The sequence below is a fragment of the Meriones unguiculatus genome, chromosome 20, assembly GCF_030254825.1.
Source record: "Meriones unguiculatus strain TT.TT164.6M chromosome 20, Bangor_MerUng_6.1, whole genome shotgun sequence".
NCBI lineage: Eukaryota > Metazoa > Chordata > Mammalia > Rodentia > Muridae > Meriones > Meriones unguiculatus.
The window spans coordinates 33,896,901-33,922,803 of record NC_083367.1 but is presented as its reverse complement, the minus strand read 5'-3'; the positions used below and the strand labels follow the sequence as shown (position 1 = coordinate 33,922,803).

Here is a 25,903-nt window from a genome sequence, read left to right as displayed (position 1 = left end):
GTCCATTGATATTGATAGATAATAGTGACCAATGCATGTTAGTTCCTTTTGTAATGGAGTCGGTGCTCTAACCCTGTTTCATTGCTTGTTTTCTTTTCATTTTTGTTGGGATATTATCTGTATGCCCTGTTTTCTTGGGTGAATTTGTTTTCATTGGATTGGAGTTTTCCTTCTAGTATCTTCTGTAGGGATGGTTTGCTGTGTAGATATTGTGTAAATTTAGTTTTGTCATGAAATATTTTGTTTTCTCCATCTATGTTGATTGAAAGCTTTGCAGGGTATAGTAGTCTGGGTTGACATTTGTGATCTCTTAGAGTCTCCATGATACTTGCCCAGGCCCTTCTGGCTTTCATAGTTTCTGATGAGAAGTCCGGTGTGATTATGATAGGTCTACCTTCATATGTTACTTGGCCTTTTTCCCTTGCTGCTTTTAATATCTTTTCTTTGTTCTGTAGATTTAGTGTTTTGACTATGATGTGACGTGATGTGTTTCTTTTATGGTCTAGTCTATTTGGAGTTCTGTAGGCCTCTTGTATGTTTATGGACATCTCTTTCTTTAAGTTGGGAAAATTTTCTTCTATGATTTTCTTGAAAATATTTTCTGGACCTTGGAGTCTGGAGTCTTCTTTTTCATGAATTCCTATTATTCTTAGATTTTGTCTTTTCATAGCATCCTTGATTTCTTGGATATTTTGTGATTGGAACTTTTCTGATTTTACTTTTTCCTTGAGAGAAGTATCCATTTCTGCAAGTATGTCTTCAGCTCCAGAGATTCTCTCTTCCATCTCTTGTATTCTGTTGGTGATGCTTACTTTTGTGGTTCCTGATCTTTTCTCCAAGTTCTCCAGCTCAAGGGTTTTCTCATTTTGTGTTTTCTTTATTGATTCTAATTCTGTTTTCATGCCTTGCACCATTTCTTTCATGTGTTTGAATTTGGATTCCTGTCTCTCTATGATGGCCTCTATTTCTTTTTTCATTTCCTTCTTATATGCCACTAATTTTTCCTCTACTTGTGTATCTATTTGTTTGGCTATGTTTGCCTGTGTTTCTTTAAGGATATTGTCTATTTCTTCTTTCTTTGCCTCCAATTGACTGGCCATCTCTTTGAAAGACTTGTTCATTTCCTCCTTATGAGCCTCAAATAATTGGGCAAGCATGGCTTTAAAATAATTTTCCTGTGCTTCTGCTGAATTGGAGTATCCATCAATTTTGGGGTTTGCTGGTGAAGTCATGATGTCCTGATTTATGTTGGAAATGTAGGAGAATTGCTTTCATTTGGCCTAAGTTAGACACAAACATGCATACACACACTCCACAACAGCAAAGTTTTTTTCTAAAAGAGTAACTCAGGGAAGATCATGCCATGCAAAAGCCAAACAAAAAGTTCCTTCGGGAGGGAGGAATAAACTCAGTAAAAGATCATTCTGCACAAAGATGTATTGCTATGAAAGAACTTAACAAGAGTATAAATCTGATATTTAAAAAAAGAGCTTACACTAATACAAATATCAAAATAAAATGCAAAGAAGAAATTCCAAAGAAACAGATTACAAATGCCCTTTCAACACCAATAAATAAATTATAAGCAAGAAGCCACAGATATACAAGAAGACAAAATATATCAAGTGAATATTAGCAAAAGAGACTGAAACTTTTATCACATTGATAAAATATGGGCAACAAACCAAGTAATCCAATTAAAAAATGGGAATAGAGCTAAATAAAATTCTCGATAGAGGAATATCGAATGGCAAAGAAACACTTAAAGAAATGCTCAACCTCATTAGCCATCAGGGAAATGCAAATCAAAACGACCCTGAGATTTCACCTTACACCCATCAGAATGGCCAAGATCAAAAACTCAAGTGACAACATATGCTGAAGAGGTTGTGGAGAAAGGGGAATCGGTGGGAATGTAAACTTGTACAACCACTCTGGAAAGCAATCTGGTGCTTTCTCAGACAACTAGGAATAACACTTCCTCAAGAATCAGCCATACCACTCCTAGGCATATATCCAAAAGATGCTCAAGTACACAATAAGGACATTTGCTCAACCATGTTTGTAGCAGCTTTATTTGTAATAGCCAGAAGCTGGAAACAACCCAGATGCCCCTCAGTGGAGGAATGGATACAGAAATTGTGGTACTTTTATACAATGAAATATTACTCAACAATGAAAAACAAGGAAATCATGAAATTTGCAAGTAAATGGTGGGAACTGGAAAGGATAATCTTGAGTGAGCTGTCCCAGAAGCAGAAAGACACACATGGTATATACTCTTTCATATAGACATATAATATAGGATAAACCTACTAAAATCTGTACATCTAAAGAAATTAATCAAGAGGGAGGACTCTGACTAAAATGCTCAATCCCCATCCCAAAAGGCAAAGAGGATGGACATCAGAAGAAGAAGAAAACAGGAAACAAGTTAGGAACCTGCCACAGAGGGCCTCTGAAAGGCTCTGTCCTGCAGACTATCAAAGCAGATGCTGAGACTTATGGCCAACTGTTGGGCAGAGTGCATAGAATCTTATGTAAGAAGTGGGAAATAGTAAGAGCTGGAGAGGACAGTAACTCCACAAGAAGAGCAACAGAACCAGAAATTTTGAACACAGGGGCTTCCAAAGACTCATACTCCAACCAAGTACCATGCATGGAGATAACCTAGAACCCCTGCACAGATGTAGCCCATGGCAGTTCAGTGTCCAAGTGGGTTCCATAGTAATGGGAAGAGGGACTGCACTGCCTCTGACATAAACTGATTGGCCTGCTCTTTGATCACCTCCCCATGAGGAGGGAGCAGCCTTACCAGGCCACAGAAGATGACAATGCAGCCACTCCTGATGAGATCTGATAGACTAAGATCAGAAGGAAGGAGAGGAGGACCTCCCCTATCAGTGGACTTGGGGAGGGGCATGTGTGAAGAAGGGGGAGGGAAGGTGGGATTAGGAGGGGAGGCGGGAAGGGTTTATGGGGGAATACAAAGTGAATAAAGTGTAACTAATAAAAGTTTAAAAAATAAAATAAAATAAAAAAGAAGGGGAAGGGAGGGGAGTTTGGGCATGAGAGTAGATCTGGGAATAGAGTAGGGAGGAGGCTTCAATCAGGCTGTAAAGTGATTAAATAAATTAGTGAAAAATATAAAAAAAATATGAGACAGGTGGAAGGAAAAGATGACCTTCCAGAAAAACCAGTACACATGAAGTGGCATGTTCAATAATGACACAGAAAACAAGATAATGCCACATGAAACATTCTGAAGAAAAAAATAAATTGACTGGAATATTTAAGAAAACCCAAAATATCACACCTATGAGATCTCCTAGGAATGTAAAATCACTCAAAATATTGATGAAAAAGATCATAATAAAATCAAAGGTGTAGAGGACTGTGGTTGATGCATGGAGCACAACCAAACCCAGAGAAATAAAAACTAAATGTGCAGCAACTTTCTCCAGGTTACAATATTCTACACCGGAGGCAGGCTCCTTGGGGTTCAGGAAGTTCTAATTTGAAATTGGCCTTCCAGAAAGGAAAGGACAGTTTCAAAAGACTTGGAAAGTAAACAACATCCAAGTCTCAAAAAGTACCTGAACCAAACAAGATTAACAGGACTCCTCTTCAAGGTTGTAGCTTCAGGAAGCAACTTCTGGGAGCTGCCTAGAAAGTCCCTAACTGGCTGAGCTGCTTGCCCATCATGCAGAGAGCTATGGATTCTTGCAGCTTTTGTCAATTATGATTCACATTGGGGTGTGCTTTTGGTGATGCAGCTGCCTTTCAATTGTCCCGGCTTCTATTAATAGCACCTCTCCTACATTCCTATAAATAACCCCAGTCAATTCACCAGTTCAACAAGTTAGACTTTGTGTATTCATTATTTTGCACACTTGTTGGTTCTCTACCTCAGATGAATAGATGTATTGAATTTCATCGAAAAAAAGTGTCACAAATTATTAACATACTACATTTTATGCAATAAGAAAAGCAAGCTTTGACATGTTTGACAAAGTGAAATGAGTCATATAAATAAAAAACAACCTGGAGTTAAGTGCTTGATGTTTTTTAAATCTCTTATTTTAGAAGGATCTTTTTGAACTTTACAAGTGAAGAGTATTTATCTCAAACTACAGTGATCTTCATTTCCTTTTTGTTAAAACATTAGTCAATTTAAAACCTATTTTTTTGTTTTTGTCTGTCTTTGAGCATTTTTTTTATTTTTTAAATTACATTTTATTCACTTTGAATCCCAGCTGTAGCCTACTCCCCCATCCCCTCCCAAACCCACCCTTTCTCCCTTTTCTTCTCCTATGCCCCTCCCCCAGTACAATGATAGGGTAGGTCTTCCTCCCTTTCCATCTGACCCTAGTCTATTAGGTCTCATCAGGACCAGCTTCTTTGTCTTCCTCTGTGGACTGGAAAGGCTGCTCTCCTCTCAGGTGGAGGTGATCAAAGAGCCAGCCCATGAGTTCATGTCGGAGATGGTCCCTGTTCCTATTTTTGGGAAACCCTCTTAGACACTGAGCTGCCATGTGGACATCAGAAGAGGGAGAAAACAGGGAACAGGACAGGAGCCTGTCACAGAGGGCCTCTGAAAGACTCTACCCAGCAGGGTATTAAAGCAGATGCAGAGACCCATACCCAAACTTTTTGCAGAGTGCAGGGAATCTTATGAAAGAAGAGGAAGATAGATAGACCTGGATGGGACAGAACCTCCACAAGGAGAGCAACAGAAACAAAAAATTTGGGCCCAGGGGTCTCTTCTGAGACTAATACTCCAAACAAAGACCATGCATGGATATAACTTCGAACCCCTGCACAGAAGTAAGACCTATTTTTTAAAGGCAAATTTTATAGACAAGTTAACTAGTAAGGGTGCTTGAGCAATCAGGTCATGAATTAGGCCAGACAGCAAACCAGTTAAGAAGGTTCTACTTTCTGAGTCACAGTCTATATGGCTACACTGAGACTGCATGCTGAGGCTGGCAACTCTCCAAAGTGGGTGGGGGTCCTTGAGACCCTACTATAACTACACTCCCGTAGGTTCATTAGACATGGCTCCATTGGATACTTGCTCCATAAATGACTTTCTACCTAATGCCCTTGGATCTTCTTTTAAAGTACTAAAGAAGCCACTGGGACACTAAGTCTTGAGATATGTGTACATGCAGAATACCATGTGTACATCCCAAAGTGTGCTGCTAGTATGCACGATGCCTGAGCTTTTTTGAACAGCAGCAGACCTGCTTCACTTGCTGAGCATGGAAAACTGACAACAGGAAGTGAGCACAGAGAATATCCTAGAGTGTCATGAACCTATTCTGCCTTCCAGTTCTCTGAGCAAGTGACGGGTGAGCTCCAAGACATATGTCCTGACCTCAAGGTCTTTTCCCTGCGTCTTGTTCAATTAGCACATGGCCTCACTATCTGTGACACGAATGGCTGGGTGTTCGGCCAGCATGCTTTGAAGTTTTCTAAATCTTTGTTCTCTCTCTTTGCCTCCCAGGCCTCACTATAAGTCATACCAAGCATGACAAATAACACCTGTGCTATTGACCAAGTGCTATGCTGTTTTGAAATAGCCTCTGCCACATCAATTACCCATCATTCCTAATCTCAGCTTCGTGCCGTTCCAGACGGAGTACAGCTAAGTGATCTCTACTTTTTATTTCCATCATGGACCAATTATCCAGTCTCCTCAATTTCTCAATCCTCAGAAAGCTAGAATTTTTCTAGCTTGCTCCACTCTATTCAATAGAGCTGTCTGTCACACAGCTGAAAAGTTAACTTTATGTTTCCAGGCATAGTTATAGAAATGACCCCATCTTTTGATTCCAGTCTTCTGCAGCAGTGTTCTTTCACGGCTATAGCAAATTCTTTGAAGCTCAGTGACTTTATAATGAGGTTTATTTAACTTCTGCTGTTCGAGTCTGAAAACCCAAAGTGGGTGATGCCACTGTCTCAGAAACAAGTGATGATATTACAGTGGGTGGCATTAGTTGGGAAGGTTGCATGTGGAAAGAAGATGTCGTATTTGAAAATGGAAAGCTAGACTGTAGCACTAGGTCTGGCCTACCAACTTACTCTTGCAAGCACTCAAGACTTCTATAAAAAGTGCCTCACTCTCTCTGAGGGGAGCTCCTCCACTGAATTCAGTGAGCTTTCCCAGCTCTGCCACACATGGGACCAAGTTCACAAGCATGAGCTCTTGGGATATACAATAAAACCTTCCACCAACCATGCCACTCATTATGTAGAAAGTCAAACCATGAGAAAAAGGCTCATCTTGTGGACTATTAATCACATAACAATAATTCTTTTTTGAGAAGCCTGTCAGTCCTCAGAAATTAACCAAAGTCATGAACACTGAATCCAGTCTCTCTGATGAGTGGTTTAGGTCCATGGAATTCACGAATTACCTCAACAGGTTTATTTTTTCTTTCATGTTTTGTTGTTCTATATCAATTTTTCTCAACCTTCTTGATGTGTCACCCTTTGATACAGCTCCTAAAATTGGAATGACTCCCAGTCATAAAATTATTTTTTTTGCTACTTCATAACTGTAATTTTGCTATTCTTATGAAATGTAATGTAAATATCTGAAATATAAGATATCTGATATGTGCCCCCAAAAGGAATCAAGACCTACAGGTTCAGAACCACTGTCAGACATAGGCTATGTGATACGCAGGTCATGGTGCATACAAACACTGCAGACTCTTGAGAGAATGCAGTACAACAGGAGAATCATTAAGATGGCTGCCAAAAGGTTGCAATGGGTTTTGCTGCTGTTGAAGTTTAAATAAGGGACCTCGGGGTGAATCTAAGCTCATCTTTATAGAAAGAACCAGGGATGTCTTCACAACAAACATACATGCTTAGAATGGCAGTGAAATTTATTTGAGGGTAAACTGGAGGATCTGTAAGATTGTGTCAGGACTTAGGTTAAGAACAAACATGCAAAACTTAGTTCACCAGTAGCAACTACTGAAATCTTTGTGTGTGTGTGTGTGACACTATGTTTTATTTATTTTTATTTTTATTAATTACAGTTTATTCACTTTGTATCCCAGCTGTAGCCTGAAATCCTAATTATCATATCTTCTTCCCGTTGGTGCACAGAAAAGAAACATAGTTTGAAAAAAAAGTAGATGTTAAAAGATTGCATGATTATAGATATATAATGATTCAAGATCATGAGGAAAGCTGTTCAAGTCCAGGATGCCTTATTTCCAAAAAACTTCCCTAGTCAGTCTAATCTTACTTATGGTAGGTGAAGAATCACCAAGGCTGGGTACCATATGAGTTCAAAGACAAATACAAGACTTGAAGCTGTGACATTTTGTTATTCTGAGAATAGGACAAAGAATTAAGTTCAGTTCCTTCCAAAAGAGAACAGGGTAATCCTTATCTGGTGCTGTTTACAAAAGAGCCTAATCACTAAGCTATTACAGAATATGAAGGTCTGGCTCTCATCATTTAGAAGTACACAGGCTTCCTGTCTTTTGTAATGCATCATACTCACTCAGGTCAAATTTGTGACTAGAAGATTCATGAGATGCCACTACTAGAAACATAAGCCTTTTAGAAATTACTTTACAAGGGTACAACCTCCAAGCTCCCAGAGGGCATGGATCTGATAGGCATCAATTTGTAAAATGAGTCAATAGAGAAAATGTTGAGCCAGGTAATCTAGTTCAATTCTCTACCTTTGCCTCATGCCACTGGGCTCATAATATCTTATTGGAATGTTTCATGATGCAGCCAATGAAGCAATCGTCTCTTACTGTTTTTCCAGAAATGCACTACATGTAAAACATGTTTTCTAATGATCAATTGGCTATTGTTATGGCAGCATCCTTTCAGCATAGGAAAGATTGCGTGTACGAAAAATGTGTGTTGACAGTAGCAACTCAGTGAAATCTACCTGTAAGAGTTCAAATGATTCAGGTCATACTGGAAACATACTACTTAAGATTTTTATTATCTTACAACAAACATGAGTTTGACGAACTAAGCTCAGATTGCAAACCACTTTTGCAGTTTTAGAAAAGTTATTCTACCAATATTTTGTTAAAATTTGTTACATTTTTAAAGATTTCACTAGTCAAAAAAAAGGAACACTTAATAATGGAAACTTTGCAAAATCAGGGAAGATGAGATAATTAGCCAGATGAATCTTAATACTGAATTTATATTCCTAGAAAAATTACCTTGTCAACATGTCCTGGGGTAATGTTTGTCACTGTGACCTAAAGCAAATTAGAAAAAAATAAAAGAAAACATCAACAACAAAAACTTATAAGTTTGTCATTTGATTAAGAACAGGCTTGTGTTTTGAGTTTTCAGAAGCAAATATGATACAGACATGCAAGTCTCCCACCTAGGCCTGTCAGTGAAGTTAAGTCCACATTTCTTGTATATCACAGAATTACTCAGCAAGCAAAACATGATGATGGTTAGCTGCTTCACATCTCAATTTCATGAGCAATACCAACAAAATTGCTACTAATGGAACACATTCACCCAAATAAAAATATTTTGCCTTAATTACTATCATCCAAAAATACTCAAGCAAGACTTCATTTATAGAAATATTTATTTATAAACCAATTAAAAATGTTTCCTTTTGAACTTAGTTTTGCTGGGTATAATAATGCTACGGTTACTAACTTACCAGACATGATCTGGAGCTGAGTTATGTTTCTGAGCAGTGGAGGGAAAATGCTGGCCCAGATGGCCAGTGCTTTGGATTGATTTAATGGAAGGAAAACAAGAAGCTTACACGTACTTTGTGCCAGAAAACACAATACCCTTAGCTTCCTTGAGTTCATACCCTACAACATGATTTATTAAGGGATCCCATTTAATACAGTTATTGCTGCATTCATACACTTTAGTGAATCATCGTCTGTCTACTCACAGGTATAGATAAATATTAAGAAACGTTTTACACAGAGCTAATAACGATCATTTTAAGGGTGATAGCATCTGAAGTTATGTTTTGCTTTTTCTCTTTGCTGTTCCCTACTTTGCTTACATTTTTAATGGGGCACCATAATATATAAACAGTGAGACTTTATTTTCTCAAAAGTGGAAAGAATTAATGGTGAAGGTGGTGGCAGGCAGCACACTTGAAAGCATTCGTCTGTTTCATGGTCTCGTTGGCTGAGCCACCGGTGAGCGAAACAAGTTTATTCTAAAGGACAAAAAGCTGTTGGCCAGCTTAACGCAATAGTTTCACAAAAAGAAATGGACAACAGAAGGGCAATAAATGTTTTGAGTCCAGCATAGCTCTTGGGATAAGCAGTGTTGAGAGTCAAATAATAACCATAATCTTGCATTTTCAAGTGTTTTCCATCTTCAAAATTGTCTTCACAGAACATTTAAGTATTTCTTGTAGAATTTCCCAAACATACCAAAGAATCATGTCTTTATAACTAAAAGTCATGTCCTTTCATTTCTGTTAATAGACGATTTCTGTTTTGTTTTCTTATCAGGGACATCTTCCAATGTGGAGCAAGCACATCAGTTAGCAACATAAAAACAGCTCACAGCTTCATACACAGAAAACTTGTACAATACACTTAAATCCTAATTTGAACACATGTAACTTTGTGGCATTATTCATACCATTTGTAGAAATGTATTATTGTTTCTAATATGCACTTAGACGTGCAGAAAATTGACAAAGTCTCAGGTCAATTAGATGGCTCAGTGAGTAAAGGGCTTGCTGAACAAGTCTAGCTATCCAATTGCGATCCTCAGAATCCATGTGAAGGGGGGATGAGAGAAATTAATCCATGAAGTTCTTCTCTTACTTCCACATATGTGCTGAGATGCACCTATCCCCATCCACTACAGTATTTTTTAGATTAAGGATAAATGATAATAACAATAATTTTAAAAATTGGATGTTTTCAAAACAATCCCCTTCATTTTACAGCGGAGCATACCAAAATGCTGGTGTAAGTACATAAGAATTTCTACAATTCATTCAACTAGAACCCTTGGTTCAAATTCCCAGTTCCTCACAGGCTTTTTCTTTGCACGTTAACCCCTTACCATAACCGTACTTTTTTCCAAAATTTTTTTTAAAACTTTTAAAAATTAATTAATGGATTTACATCATATCTCTATCGTAGCTTCCCCTCCCTCCTCTCCTCCAGTTACTCCTTCTCACCCCCCTCTTTCCCGTTCTCCCATCCTCCCTTTCCCCTCTGAAAAGAGGAGGCCACCCATGAATATTAACCTGCTTTGGCACATCAAGTTGCAATAGGGCTAGGCACATCTTCTGCTATTGTGGCTAGACAAGGCAGCCCAGTTAGGATAAAAGGATCCAAAAGCAGGCATCAGAGTCAGAGACAGTCCCTGCTCCGGTTGTTAGGAGTCCCACTTGAAGACCAAGCTGCACTTCTGCTACGTATGTACAGAGGGCCTGGGTCCACCGCATGCATGAAACTAAAGTAGAAAACATTATAAACACAACTTTTTGTAAATAATTGCTATATAGAATGTAGAATGACTACATATAAGAAAAAAAAAACCTAGTTGACTGAAACCAAGGAAACTTACAGGAAGCCACATGGCACAGCATGGTGATAAGTCAGCGTGAGTATATGTTGTCCACTTGATCAGAATTCGGAAAGTGTGTATCCAAAAATACTAGCAGTTCAATGGCCTCCGCGACATCTCAGTCTCTAACACCTTTAGAAAGGAAAGAATTCTGCTCATGAGTTCAGCCCAGGATCTGTAACTATAGTCCACATAGCTTAAATGGAAACTGTGTATACCTAGATATTTTTTCTTTGAAAGCTATCTTTCCTGAACCTAATTAATAAGTTCTGTTTGTTCATTTGTTCAAGTGTATCACTATAAGCCTTTCTACGTCGTTTGGCCATTCTTCTGTCATTTTCTGATGTTTCTCTTGTCTTATCAATCAGAAATTATCATCAAGCTTTTGGCCCTTTACTTGTTTTAATGCAACTTAACAGACAGACACTACTTTCATAGCCAAAATATGTATTTCTACATTGTAAAATATCAAAAGAGCATGGATTAGGTCTAAGAATTAAAATCATGATAAAGTCTGTTTCAGAAATAACTCTGTTTAAAAAATACACAGAGGCCATGGATTTAACTATAATTTTTAGAAGTGTTTATATTCGTATTTTGTTATGTGAAAGTCCAAGATTTTGTGTATATATACCTCTTAGTTTATCAAAGGTGAAATCATTGTCCACCCGCTATGTATAACCAACATGGTTCATAACTTCTATTAAGTGATTATTTCTCCTTTAAAAAAATGTCAGTACTAATACTTGCTTTTAAAACCCATATACTAAAATTAGAATGAAAAATGATTTGTATAGCTCTTGCACAAGGACAATGTAAACTTGTGAAACTTTCCATCTTTTTAAAGTAATAATAGCAAAGAAAACAAAAAAACAAGAACCTGAGGATGAAAAAATCTCATATATATAAAGAGCTGTTGTATGAGTTTTGTTGTGAAAAGTGTTTATACAGAAGAATAAACAGCAGGTTGAAGGCTCGGTGAAGAGAAAAGGGACAGTTAGGATATCCCTGACCAATGAAGTTCTCTAGAGATGCCGTTGAATTTTCTGTGCTTAATCCTGGTGTGGAGACCATTCCCTGTTTTGACTCCTCAATTCAGACCCTACAATAAGCTATATAAGACACTCATGGCCTGCTGCTATGAATATTCTCAACTAAGACAGATCAACATCTAAAAATAGTCAGCGCATCCCCTCTCATTTTCATAGTGAAAGTAAAACGTTCACATACCTGAAACCTATTGTTTTGTCCTGATTTCGCTTTTACATCCTTGATAAATACCGCAAAGTTACCGCATTAGTTCAAGCCAGTACCATGGACTACACATTCCTACACAGAAACAAGAGCTAAATCATCAACAACCTGATCCCAGACACTTTTGGGCCCACATTTGTAACAAAAAACATTATGTAGTACTCAAAGGTTTATTTATGCAAAAATTTAAACATCAATGAAACAAATGCAAGTATGTGTCTGTGTTTTAATATGTATGTTGTGTTCTCTCAGATGGTAGCATTCTTCTAACACAGGCAGATGTTTCAGAACTATGTATTAATTATGATCCCTCCCTACATGGCAATTTGTTATCCAAGGAACACTTTTGTTCTTTGGCCATGGGGAGAGTCAGAGAAATGGAGATGAAATGTGTCTTTTCAAGACAGCTCTACCAAAGTGCCAGTTTCTCCATTCCAATCGAGTTTAGTGAGAGAAATTTCTCACCAAGTTGTTAATCATTCTTTCCAAAATCCAGAAGAGACTTTTCTTGTCTCTGCTCTTGGCCCTTCAAAACATCCCACTCCTTCAACTTTGGCTGGAGAATCTGATATGGAGTGACAGCCATGCTGGGAGTATCAAAAGCCCTGCCACTAGCAAACATTTGGCTCAGTTATATCAAGCTGTATTGCGAATCTTCAGATGTTCTAGCCTAACCCTGAAATGTAATGCCACTCCCCAACAGTATCATTCAAGAACATAATGCAGGCTCAATAATAAAAGAGCACGCAGAATATCAAAATTTAAAAAACTCAGCAATTTAAATTTAAAGAACCCCACCAAAATATTGAAAATTAAGATGATCCCTCCTTAAAAAAAACCAAGGAAAGCAGCAAAAAGACACATGAAGTTGTTGGGACAAAGGGAATCAAAATAACTAGAAAATGTAGTGACTCAAGGAACTAAGGAAAGAGAAACTTCAGGGAAATGAAAGGCTAGGGTTTTATTTTTTATTTTTATTTTTAGCAAGTTATTAAAAAACTAAAAAACTACCACCAGAAGGAACAAGAGAGGCCCTAGTGCTACTCTAACAGAAATGAAAACAAAAAAAAACTATAAGGAAGCTTTATACCAGCAAATTAGAAATCTCAGAATGTTCTAGAAAGAAAGGACTTTTTTTTTTCCCAACAAAAGAGGATATAAAAATTCTGACTAGGCTTACAAGAAGAAAAGAAGTTAAATGTGGAAGTCAGAATGTTTACGGGGGCTGGAAATGTGGTTCCACTGGCAGTGTACTTGTCAGCATGAACAAAGCCCTGGATTTGATCCCCAGTACGACAAAAAAAAAAAACCAGGCAGAACAGTGCATTCCTGTAATCCAAGCACTGCCAGGGAAAATGCAGGAGGATCGAAGTTTAAGGTCTTCCTCAACTATACAACACATCCAGTAGAGACTAATGCAGTAAACATGAGACCCTGACTCAAAATTAGTTAATAAATAAAAACAAAAATAAAAATCATCTCACAAGGCAAAGTCAAGGCCCACCACATGACTTCGTAAGGATAACATCACCATAGAGCCCTGGGGACCCTGAGTGTCTCCACATGACCTACACTCAAACCTTCAGGCACAGAGCTTGGCTTTCTGCTACCCCCATCTGTTATCGCAAAGCTGGGTTTGTCCTAGAGCAAAGGGCGGTCTGCCTGATGAGGAGCAGAGTACTCCTTACTCCCCTAGGACTCAGCGGGAGGCTTCTCAGGAAGCCTGTCTGAACAGAGTTGAGTGGGTACTGTCTGTGCTTTCTGTACTGCAGCTTGATGTCATTCTACGGGACTAAACGTGTGAGGACTTGCCATTATGTGTGACTTTATTTGGGCTTGTTGTCTTCATATAAAACTAATCTATTGCAACATGTGGAAGGTACTGACAGCAGCCACAGTCATACCTGTGGCTCTGTTACTACAAAACTGACTTTCATTGATAAATTCTATAACTATTTATAAAATAAATACTATAAACCCTCCCTCACACAGCTCAGGCATTAGAAAGACTTACCAGTTAAGCTGAAAGCAGAGCCAGATAAGGACACCTCAGGAAAACTGCAGACCACTGTCACTCAGATACAAAGGCATAAAATGCTTCAACAAAATATTGACAAAAAAAAAATGAAACAAGGTTGCAAAGGCATATAATAACAATGTGAAGGAATTATCTGGGTCCTATGAAAAGCCTTTGAGTTCCCAGCTCTGCTAAGATAACACATTTTTATTGGTTACTTTCTACTATTGTGATATTACACCAAGAACAAGGCCATTTATAGAAGAAAGGGTTTGTTTGTACTGGAATTATAGTTTCAGAGGGATGAGAGATGTTCACCATCACAACGGGGATGCATTGAAGCAGTCAAGCATGATGGCTGGACCTGGGAGCTGAGAACTTGTATCTTGACTGATAAGCAGGAAGCAGAAAGAGCAAACTGAGTAACGCGGCTTTTTAAGCCACAAGGCCTGTCCCCAGTGATGCACTTACTCCCTCAGAAAGACAACACTCCTTAAAGCCTTCTCCACACCTTGACCCCCAGCAGCAAAATAACATTAGCAACTAGGGACCAACTGTTCAAATGCCCAAGACTATGAAGGACATCTCATTCAAATCCCCACAACCTTTTATTAGTATATAATAAATGTTGAAAATATATTGCTAATTAAGGACCACCAAAATAATCCATAATAATCCAATGCATGTGAAAGGTCCAGAGTTATGAAGAAAGACACCATTCAATGACTAACATATTGTTAATTTTTCTCATTTTTAAAAATCTTTAAAATATAAAATGATGTTACCTCAAGCCATTGGTGGTGTGCTTTGAGGTTTTATTTTGTTTTGCATGTTTGTGCTGCCTAGGTACAAGTGATCAGCATCAACCCACGTCTGTCAATGGATCCTTTGAACACCCTTCATTGAACAGGAGCCTGCTATGGTTTGAATGCTGACTATCCTCAAAGCTCACATATTAAAAGCTTGATCCTATTGGTGTTAACAAGAAATAACGGATCATTTAGGACAAGATAACTTGTCTAAATTCCTTCTGTCATTGGTAGAGTGCTTTGGAATGGGACTGTTTCTCTGCTCTCCTCTTCATCTTCTTTCTTTGTTTCCTGGCTGAAGAGTTAACTGCTCTCTACTACACGCTCCTACCATTAAGTATTGCTCTTACCACAGTGCCAAACCACTCGAGGGACTGACCTTGAATTAGAAGTCCAAGAGAGTGAGCTAAGTAAGCATTTTCATTTTCTAGTTTAATCGACTCAGGCATTTTGGTAAACTGATTGGTACACAAACAGGAGGCCTAGAATTTGGATCCCTAAAACATTCAAAAGGATGATCTAGCAGCATTTATCTGTGATCCCAGCATGCCTGTAGTGAATGGGAGGCAGAGACAGGAGAATGTCTGGAAGCTTGTGAAAAAGCTATTCTGGAGTACAAGAGGTCCTTCCTCAAGAATGCATAACATTAGAATACCTCTGAGGTATGCACAGATATCCATTCATATTCATATGCAAATAAGCACACACAAAGTTTTAAAAATCATTTAAAATTTTAAATCATTACTAAGTTCTTGCACAGAATTTCCCTAAGGCTTAACTAGAAATCGAGTCCTCATTTTATTTCATGTCAAGAAAGAATGCTATAAAATCATTATAATCCAAACCAAAAGGTTCTATCACAAAAACAGACAACCTGGTCAGTGTTCCATTTAACTTTCACCAAAAAATGGCAAAAACTAAATCAATAAATAAAGCCTACCAATGGCTTTTGCAATCTTACTGATGACTGACAGATGGATTAAATTGTTCAGTCTTAATTTAAATGAGCCACCTTTATAAATTATAGTAAAATAGCAAAACCAAGAAGAATTGTAATTTAGGATTTGGATGACTAAATTTGGGAGCTCCAGTTGGTCATCTGCGCTATTGACTAAAGACTTAGCAGCAAATGTGAACAGCGCTACAGAGGGAAAGGCCAGTCCTAACAACAACCAGAAGGGATGGTTAGAGCTAACAGATCAAACGCAACATGGCTGCTTCTTCGGGACCTACACAGGTTTGGATGAACAAAGGTTGTGGCTCCAGTGGTCAGAGGTTCCAGATTGGGCAACTCAAATGGAAAAAGGAGACTAACAAGAAGGAAATTCAACACTTAGAAATTAGTGGTAAGCCTCAAGTGATAAGGAAGTAGACCCAGAGAAGACAAAGAAAACCAAACTGTTAATCTCATCTTATTTTAAGATTTAAATCCAAAGCAGAACTGAAATCACAGAGAAGGACCTTTCAGTCTAATGACAGAGAAGATAGGCAGCAATAAAAGTACTGTATCTAATCTGTTGTTCGCTGAAAAGTCAAGGCTTTGTATCCATATATTAATTTAAAGTAGTATTACAACAAGGCATGCCTATCTCCTTATGAAATTGAATACATAGTAACTATTGGATGATTTAAACTAAAATATTTATTAGAGAACAATAACATTAAGTAATAATCTTTTTTTCACACATTCAACTGATTTTCTCTTGTTTACATATTTAATGCTTCTTTGATAACCTTAATAAATAAAATGTCTATAATCAAATGGAGAAGTAATATTTAAAGTCTAAAATGATACAAGTAATGAGAAAGAAAATAATTAAACAAGAGTTTTTTTTCTTTCTGAAAATCATTTTTTGTACTTTTTGTTAAATAGCTGAAAATGATTTTCACAACATGCTCAAGAGACTAAGGCCTGTGCTTTCCTAATCCACTACATCAAAGCCAAATGCAAAGAAGCTAGATGTGGGCTACATTTGCACATGACACAACAGATTTAGGATTATACACTTATAATCTGGACACTTGGGAAGATTTGATTAAACAAGCATTCATGATAAAAAAAAAAAGTCTATCTCTTTCTGTCCTCAAATGATACTCTTACCATCTAAAGTGTTAACCTAATCCTGAGAACACTGTTGTTATGAGGGTAAAAGAAAGACACCCAGCTGTAGATTTCACAATATAAGTAAAAATTCATAAATGATGTGATGACCTGCTAGAACGAATCTTAGGTCATTTGTGTTTTTCTTAAAATGTTATTATACATTATAAAACAAAATTACCTGCCTCAAACTTGGGATAAATGTTTAAACATCTTCATTCCTTCTACAAAATAATAGTAATAATATTGTCACTCACATTAGGTAAAAACTTTAGCACATTATATCTGGCAGAAAGTAATAGGTGCATGCTGTCCCAGAGTTCTTTTCTTTAATTTTTAATTTAATTTAATTTAATTTAATTTATATATTTATTTATTTATTACAATTTATTCACTTCGTATCCCCGCTGCGGCCCCTTCCCTCATATCCTCTCAGTCCCACCCTCCATCTTCTCCCCCTATGGCTCCGACCTAGGCCCCCTGATAGGAGAGTTCCTCTTCTCCTTCTATCTGTCCCTAGCCTATCAGGTCTCATCAGAACTGGCTGCATCGTCTTCCTCTGTGGCCTGGCAAGGCTGACCCTAGGGAAGATGCTCAATCCTCATTCAGAAGGTTAAACAGGATAGACATCAGAAATAGGAGAAGACAAGGAACAGGACAGGAGCCTACAACAGGCGGCCTCTGAAAGACTCTACCCATCAGGGTATCGAAGCAGATGCTGATACTCATAGCCAAACTTTGGGCAGAGTTCTGGTAATCTTATGGAAGAAGAGGGAGATAGAAAGACCTGGAGGGGACAGGAACTCCACAAGGAGAACAACAGAGCCAAAATACCTGGGCCCAGGGGACCCTACAGAGACCGATTCCCCAACTAAGGACCGTGCATGGAGAGGACCTAGACCCCCTGTTCAAAGGAAGCCCATTGGCTGCTCAATTTCCAAGTGGGTTCCCTAGTAAGGGATACAGGGGCTGACTCTGACATGAACTCAGTAGCCGGCTCTTTGCCCCAGAGTTCTTATTAGGCTTATTCTTTGGGAAACTTTCAGTCATATGATAAAGCCAGGCGCCTAAAAGAGTGGGTAGCAATGCTGGTCATTACTGGTGCTCACACATGCTCAGATCTCTACCAGAAAGTCCCTTTGCTGAATGATGAGGCTCAGGGCTAGCCAGGCTTTAGCCAGTGAGAACTTCCCCACACCCAACACCACCCCTCTGACACACACTGTTACAATTATTTCTGATGTGCCCATTAGGTGTTGGGGAAGAAAATCAGAGAGCTTGTCCAAATCCAAATATTATTGAGATATATACATGAAAAAAAGTCTTCTTTATACCCAAACTGTTGAAACAATTCCAGGACACAGAAAAGTAAGTTTTGTTTACTTTAGCTGGAACTCCTTCTTGTGTTGCCCTCAGTCCTGTATCATCTAGCAGCAAAGGTCTCAGGCATGCTTCCCCGTGTTAGTCGTTAAAACTGAAACCTGCAAAGCAGTTCAACATCCATCAGTCTTTAAATTTAATAAGCTTTCTAGATTCCTTCCCCATTGCTAGAATAACAGAGCATGATTGAAGTGCACTAAATGAACTGTGAACAGCAACAGCCTGTCTGGTGAATAGCAAAGACCAACACAGAAGAGTCCTAAAGAGCATGCAGGGGAGTTGCTGAGAAATGCCGTTCTTCTGCCCAACATCAATACCCTCCACTAACCCTCAATATGAGAGACCTGTAATCCATCCATGTCCACATGGCCCACGCGTTTACTGCAGGAGGCCTTAATGGATCTGAATTTCTTGCTGTTTTCATTCTATACACTCTGTAGAAATAAGGAGTATGAGGGAGGCCTACCATTCCCTTCAGAATTCACACCAGCCTTTCTGAGGTAACACATCTACACTAGAATTCATTTTCACCCACCTTCTTATTTATTTCTTTACATGTAGCATTCAGACTGGTGAGAAATGGTTCTAGAAGTGAAACAAGCAATTACTAAAGCCACAGAAATGATCATTTCAATGTCATCTCTACTCTAAATCACGACAGTTGAGAAGTGTCATCTGCTAAGTCTCTGCCTGTTGCCAATCAGGGAAAGGAAAAGATTCTGCAAGAAAGAAGTTCAAAACTGTGTGACTCTGGTCATTTGAAGTGCAGCTTAAGGAACTTTCAAATCACCTCCAATAAACCTCTACCTCCTCACTACCTCCCAGGACGACAGTGCTGGCAGGTTCAAGGTCCACCCACCTCTCCTCACCCACAGCCTACTCTAGCCAGACAATTACACCTCGGGCCACCATGCCATTCTAGATGGTTCTTTCGAGAAAGAAAATTGGTATGTTTTGGCGTTAAGTCCATAGTGACCATTGCTCTTGGGAGAAGGCTTGGGGAAGCCTATCTCTCTTCTGTCTGGAGACACATTACAGGATGGGGAATGTTTGAGGTGTGAGTAGGTGGTCTTGTGTAAAATAAGTGACAGAAGCATGCCAGGAAGAGAAGAAGACCTATTCAAGCACACGGATTTGTGGGTGCTAATGAACTGGCAGGTGTAGAACCCCCTCAGATAATGCAAATGGCTTACACATAAGATATAACTTATATGTGGTTTCTTACCAAGAAACAGCAGCACAGATGGAAAATTATTCGGAAATTTAAAAATGGGATTGGTGGATAGGAATTAAATGTTCCTCAGACTCTCCAAGTTTACAATGCCTGTATTTTATATGGCTGAAGCTAATATTTTCAGAGAAACTTTTTTTTTTAAATCAAGGTACTATAACAGTGTTGTAAGCATTATACTAAAATTATTCCCAAATAGTTTATGATCGGAGCAAAAATGCACTCACAAAAATGTTAAATTTACATTAACTTTTCATTAGTAATTCAGAAGTGATTGAAACATTCAAATCATTGTTTAAAAAGTTATTGATCTTAATAAAATAGGATAACAGCTATCCATTAGCATATTGTTCACAAAGTTTTTATTGTCATTGGAAAATATCCATGAATGTTTGAACAGGAGAATAAACATAAAATAGAAAAATCAGTGTGTAAAGGGGAGTGAACTGCTATCCCAGAGAAAATGCTGGGCTACTCTCTCTTCCTTCTGAGAAAAAATGGGTTTGAAGAGACAAGGGATGATGGGATAGGAGAGAAAGCAACAAAGTCAGAGAAAATCCCTCAGAAGTGGATTTAAGAATAAGAATTCTTACTACTAAGGCTGCAAAGATGGCTTGGTGGGCAAAGCATTTGCCATGCAAACATGAAAAACACCTTAAAGGACAGTGAGCACCAGTGTCTGGAATCCTAGCGATTCCACAGAAAGATCAGAGGCAGGAGAAATCTGTACGCTTAAAGGCTAGGTCATTTGTCGTATGCAGAAAAAAAAAAAAAGGATAAGTTGCCTCAAGCAAGGAAGAAAGTGAGGACCAGCACTCAAGGTTGTCCTCTGACCTCCATATGTGCACCATGACCGATGGACGTGAGCACACGCACATGCACACATGAACACACACACACAGACATTCGCACACACACATTATACACACATATTCACACAAATAAAACATAACCAATTACAGTTTTTAATATTCTGATTTTAGTGTTTTATTTGACAAATAAGCCCTGTTGGTTCTTTGTGAACTTTTTCATAGAACCTATTACATACATGTGGACTTCTTTCTTTCTTTTTTGTTTTAATGGCATTTGAGTAAGTTTCAAAAGGAGGTACTAAACTGGGGTCAATGCTAAGTTGAACCCAAGAACCTCAGGTGAAAATTTGTAAGACTGTTAAGCTAGCATCTCATGTGACCATATTCCTGTGGAGAACATGAAGCTTTCCAAAGGGCTCATGACTCCATATTATGCTTGTAACAAAGTCTTTCACAATTAACTGACTCTTTCCTCTGCTTGGGCTCCCGTACCTTTGCCAACTCTATCTCTGCTCAAAATGATTTCTTTAAAAACACATACACACAAAAGAAAAACATTGAAAGAAGATTATTTCAACAGCCATTGTTTATGAATACACAGACAGTAAAAACAGATAATCTTTCTCACTTAACCCTCTCTGAAAGACCTTCACAGACACATCGTAAGTATCTATGAGTTCATTCCAAATCCAGGCAAATTAGCACTGAAGATCACCCTATCGCAGTCTTAATCCAAATTTTATTATGATTTATTGTGCTGAGAGTTTTTTTTTAATCCTCCCATTTGAAGGTTAGAGCTAAATCTCACAGTTATAAGTTATGCTATCATACTTATATATTGCTTATAAAATAATATAAGTATTCATTCATACATAGGACATTGTATAAAAATTACACCTATTGTTTTCACATGAAATGATTATCTCAGCAGCCAAGGACTGCCAATTTTCATTTCTACTATTGGTTAGGGGTTGTTGGGGTGTGCATGGTCAGCAGAATGCAATGGAACTCCACATAGAGATGTGTTGATTACACATTAGAACCTCCTGGAAAGACAGACACAATATGTGATAGCCAAATGGTAAATATTTAGTAAAATTAATCATATGAAATACTTACCGAGAAAGCTTCTCTAAATTGTGGCAAAGTGCCTGAGAGAACAATTTAAAAGATCAAAACTTTTATTTTGGCTCATGGTTTCAGAGGTTTCAGACCATGAACAGCTTGTCCCACTGCAGCACCTGTAATGGGACCAAACAAGAGGCTGCTGACCTCATGGGATCCAGGAAGACAAAGGCATAGACATACATATCCTTGGCCAAGGATAGACATACTCTCTAAAGGCACACAACTAATGACCCACTCTCCCCAGTCCTGCCTCACCTACCCCAGTTTCTGCCATCTCTCAAAAGGCCATTTAGTTATGAATGTGTCCGTGAATTAATCTATTAATAGATCCCTCAGATCCAGTCATTTCTAGGAAGCCTACCCCTTAACAGTTTCACCACATGGCGATGGAGAGTTTAACACATGAATCTCAGCTACCTATTTATATCTAAACTCTAACAACCCTGTGACAAATGCTCTCTCACTACGTTCTCTAAATAAATGTATGACTACATGTTGGATTTTAGAATTCAAGTGCATTAAAGGCATGGTTATCAGCCTGAAACACTATCAGAAGTGGTAAGGAGCTTGGGAAGTGGATCCTATTAGAAGAAAGTTACATTATAATTATCAGAGGTATGCCTTCATGGGAATGCCAGGTTCTGTCTCCCACCTCTCTTCTTTGCTTCCAGGATGCTATAACATAAGCATATTTCTTGTCCCACATGTTGCCCACCATGATGTATTGCCATTACACAGACCCCCACATCAACGGAGCTGAATCAACCTATTTTAAAGCTATTTCTCTCGGGTATTGTGTCACAGATACAAAAACTTACCAGCTTATGAAAGATGATATGACCTCGCCACTTTAAACATGTGGAAACTTTGTATAAAGAGTAACTTGTTGAATGTTCTTTGGATACCAAGTGGTAGAGCCAAGATTCAGATCTAGGGAGACAAACTTAAGGGTCACAAATACAACAGTAATGGGGTTTATTACTTACCCAAAACTGTATGAATTAAACCCTATAATCCATACAATTCATGAAATCGGTTTGTTATTATTTATAATCACCAAGAGTAAAAATAGGTCATCCTTCTCTTAACCTTCTCTAAAGCTCTTCACAGACACACCCACAAGTATGCCACAATCTATGAGTTCCTTCTAAATCCAGTCAAATTAAAAGGGAAGATCACCTATCACTATCAATCTTGATTTATATTTTGTCATAAATTTATGGTGATGAGAGTTTGTTTAATCCTCTTTTTAGAAGAAAAAAATTAAATGTCACAGGCAAAAAAGATATACTGTCACATATCTATGTATTACATATAAAATTATACAGTTATTCATTCATACAAAGGATATTGTATAATAAAGATATTGAGTGTTGACATGGTAAGATTATTAAGTAAATTTAAGGCAGAATGTGTATTTCAATCTTTCAAATTTTTAGTAGATGCCCACACCAGTTTATGAATCACCTATAAGTTCACAATTTGTGGTCACCACTAATATTTACTGAGCAAATGATTCCAACTAATTTTAACATTGGTTGGCATAAAATACCACCTGGGCAATATAGAATACTTTGGTGAAGTTGCTGGAAAAAATAACAGAAAAGAAAAAGAAGTCAAGGAAAAATGGGGAGGGCTGTGTTCTTACAAATGTGTATTGCAAAGCAAATGTCTAACCGACTGGCAGTACGCACATGCTTCGTTCCAGATGGCAACAGCACCCTCTGCTGAAGAGCATGCATATTTTACAACTTTCTTCAAAGAAATGTAGGTAGGTGATATGCTCCACGGGCAAAGAGGTACGTGTAGGGGTGGACAGCTCAGTGGGCTGCCACACAGCACTGATTACAGGAAGCAACTCTGTGTCGCAGAAGGCCATAAGGAGGGATTTTGGATGACTTGATCATAAGTAAGTGATAAACGGGGAAATTGACATGCTTAACCAGACCTGGACATTATAGACTGCATCATATATTGCCTTATGAATATGCATCTTTATGTTTTTATAGGTGGATCATTTCTCAATAAGGTTAATATGAATTTAAGGATAAAGCTCAAGTGTTAAAAGTAGCCCACCAATCTGTTGCTTAAGTTAGCATGTACTCACACTGAACTTACTTCATTTTAGAAATTATTAGAATAATTTTTGCAAAGTGCATATTCTACGTCTATAAATAAAAAAGAGTGTGTATAGTTGAGTTAATCAAATTAGGTGTAGAGAATGCCACTTCAGGAGAAAAATGTCTCAGAGATATATCTACAGTGTACTACATATCACCAAAATACTTTTCAGTTTTGTATGTCCATTTAACTCTTTCACTGGTCTGAAGCACACAAATATATCCACATAACTCTCTTCTTTGTTCATGTGAGATCTTTATTCATGTCTCAGTCATGTTTTTCACTGTTCATGTTATTCAGAAACAAAATGGACCGCCAAGCACATTCATGTGATCCATGGCATCCATCATCTTGTAATACATGGCATTGATTCTATTGTCCATTGTCTTTCTATTGTCTGTCTATTGTCCATTGTTTATTCTATTGTCTTTGTTTCCCTAAGCAATTAAAATAAATGTGAATTTCTGCTTCTTTGATGTTTTTCCTCATACCTATATTTTTTGGTTTGAGGATTTTGCTATAACCCTCATATCTAAAAATGATGCTCACAGTAAATGCTTCCTAACAGTGGTTGAATAAATGAACCTACAGTTGAAAATATTTTCTGACCCTTTGAGCTCGGGATCTTCTTTCTTCTATTCCTATTCTTGGTTTTTGTCTTTTCTTGGTGTCCTTGATTTCTTGGATGTGTTGTATTAGGAATTTTTAGATTTTACATTTTCTTTGACGGATGCATCAATTTCTTCCATTGTGTATTCTGTTGATGATGCGTCTTACCCCTGAAGTTCCTGTTTTCTTCCCTAAGTTCTTCATCTCCAGGACTTCTTGCTTGTGGGTTCTTTACTGTTTCTAATTCCATATTCAGATCTTGAACTGCTTTATTTTCTTCACCTTTTGTTTGTATTTTTCTGCATTTTGTTGTTCAATTCTTTCACCTGTTTGCATTTTCTTATAACTCTTTGAGTAAAGCCTCAGGCCTCAATCTGTTTAACTATATCTTCCTTATTTCTTTAAGGATTTTATTCGTTTTCTCCATTATAATCTTCATAAGCGTAGATTTAAGGTCATTGTCTTCTGTTTCATTTGTTTTAGAGTATCTAGGGTTGCTTGCCACGGGATAAATGGGTTCTGGAGATACCATATTGCTCTGGCTTTTGTTGATTGTGTTTTTTGTTTACACTGGCATTTAGCCATCTTGTTGTCTCTGGTGTTAGCTAGTACATCCTAGTGCCTGCTGGAGTTCCCAGGAATATGGGAAGAGTTATGGCAGGAAGCTGGATGTTCCTGCAGAAGCCCTCCTCAAATTGGTGGGTATGGTCTCTGACTCGTGAGTGGTTCTCAGGATATTGCCCGTAGCCCTCCTCAGATGTATGATCCTAAGGACTTACTAGACTCAGGAGCATGGGGACCCTCCTCTGACTCCAGGACAGGAGAAGTCTTGGATTCAGCCACCCAACTATTGGCTTTCTTCCTCAGAAGTTAATGAGCTATAGCTGCCCAGACACTGTGCTCAGACATTGTGCTCGATGGGCACAGCTATTTTGGAGAACCTGTGAGCTCAGAGGTCTGGCCAGTGTCCTTCGGGAGGTGGACTGAGCTTCGAAGCAGCAGCTGAGGCTGTTTCCTAGGATCCCAGGCCTCAGGAGGCCCAAGGTTGAAGCTGAGCACCCTGGAAGGTATGCACTGACCAGTGAGAGCAGGCGGATGGCCAGAGGCTGAAACAGCACTAGTGGGAAACTTGTAACTTTTCCCAGGGTTAGCCAGGTGATCTGAGGTTTGATCTGCTCATTTTTCTCACTGTGGGCTCTCCTCTTACCTGGAAAACACAGATACTGGCCTTTTGGGGACCACAGCAGAGCCTGTTGCTCACTCTGCAATCCTGCTGTTCAGATACCATGTGTGATCAGTGCCAGCATCTTGGATCTCTGTTCGTGAGGGCTGTTCTTCACTTCATTAGTCTCTCGCTTGTTGTCATCCATGAGTTTATGAGTATTTATGTCCATGATCTGAACACACCTCCAGAATACTAGGGGCACACAGCTCTAGACTCTGGTCATCAGATTCCTCCTACTCCCCAGAGGTCAGCGTAGCCTCTGAACACTAGGGACGCGATCCCCAGCCTCTAGCTCTCAGTTTTACCCACATCACTGTGGGGACCAACTGGACAATAGGAGCCTACAGAATCTGGTCCCAAGATGGAGGCTAAATGAACCTGTTGTAAATTATTCCACACACCTGGACACCTGGAGTCTTGATTGTTCATTTTGTTTACACTGGCATTTAGCCATCTTGTTGTCTCTGGTGTTAGCTAGTACATCCTAGTGCCTGCTGGAGTTCCCAGGAATATGGGAAGAGTTATGGCTTTTTTTTTTCTTTCCTTAACTCTGGTTTGGTAGAGTTAAGTTTCTGGTAACTTTGACTCATTTAATGTGGCAAAAAAAAAAAAAAAAAAAGAGAGACATAGCCATCCCA

The 25,903-nt window shown here is 38.4% G+C and overlaps 1 long non-coding RNA gene across 1 annotated transcript; it reads right to left on the bottom strand.

Annotated features, from left to right (window-relative positions):
- Window positions 1–10,265: 10,265 nt before the first annotated feature.
- On the bottom strand, window positions 10,266–11,908 carry LOC132649566 (uncharacterized). Its single transcript, XR_009588069.1, has 3 exons — window positions 11,809–11,908; window positions 10,579–10,710; window positions 10,266–10,464 (listed from the first exon to the last, which is right to left on the bottom strand). It is a non-coding gene; the product is annotated as an uncharacterized LOC132649566 (long non-coding RNA).
- Window positions 11,909–25,903: the final 13,995 nt, after the last annotated feature.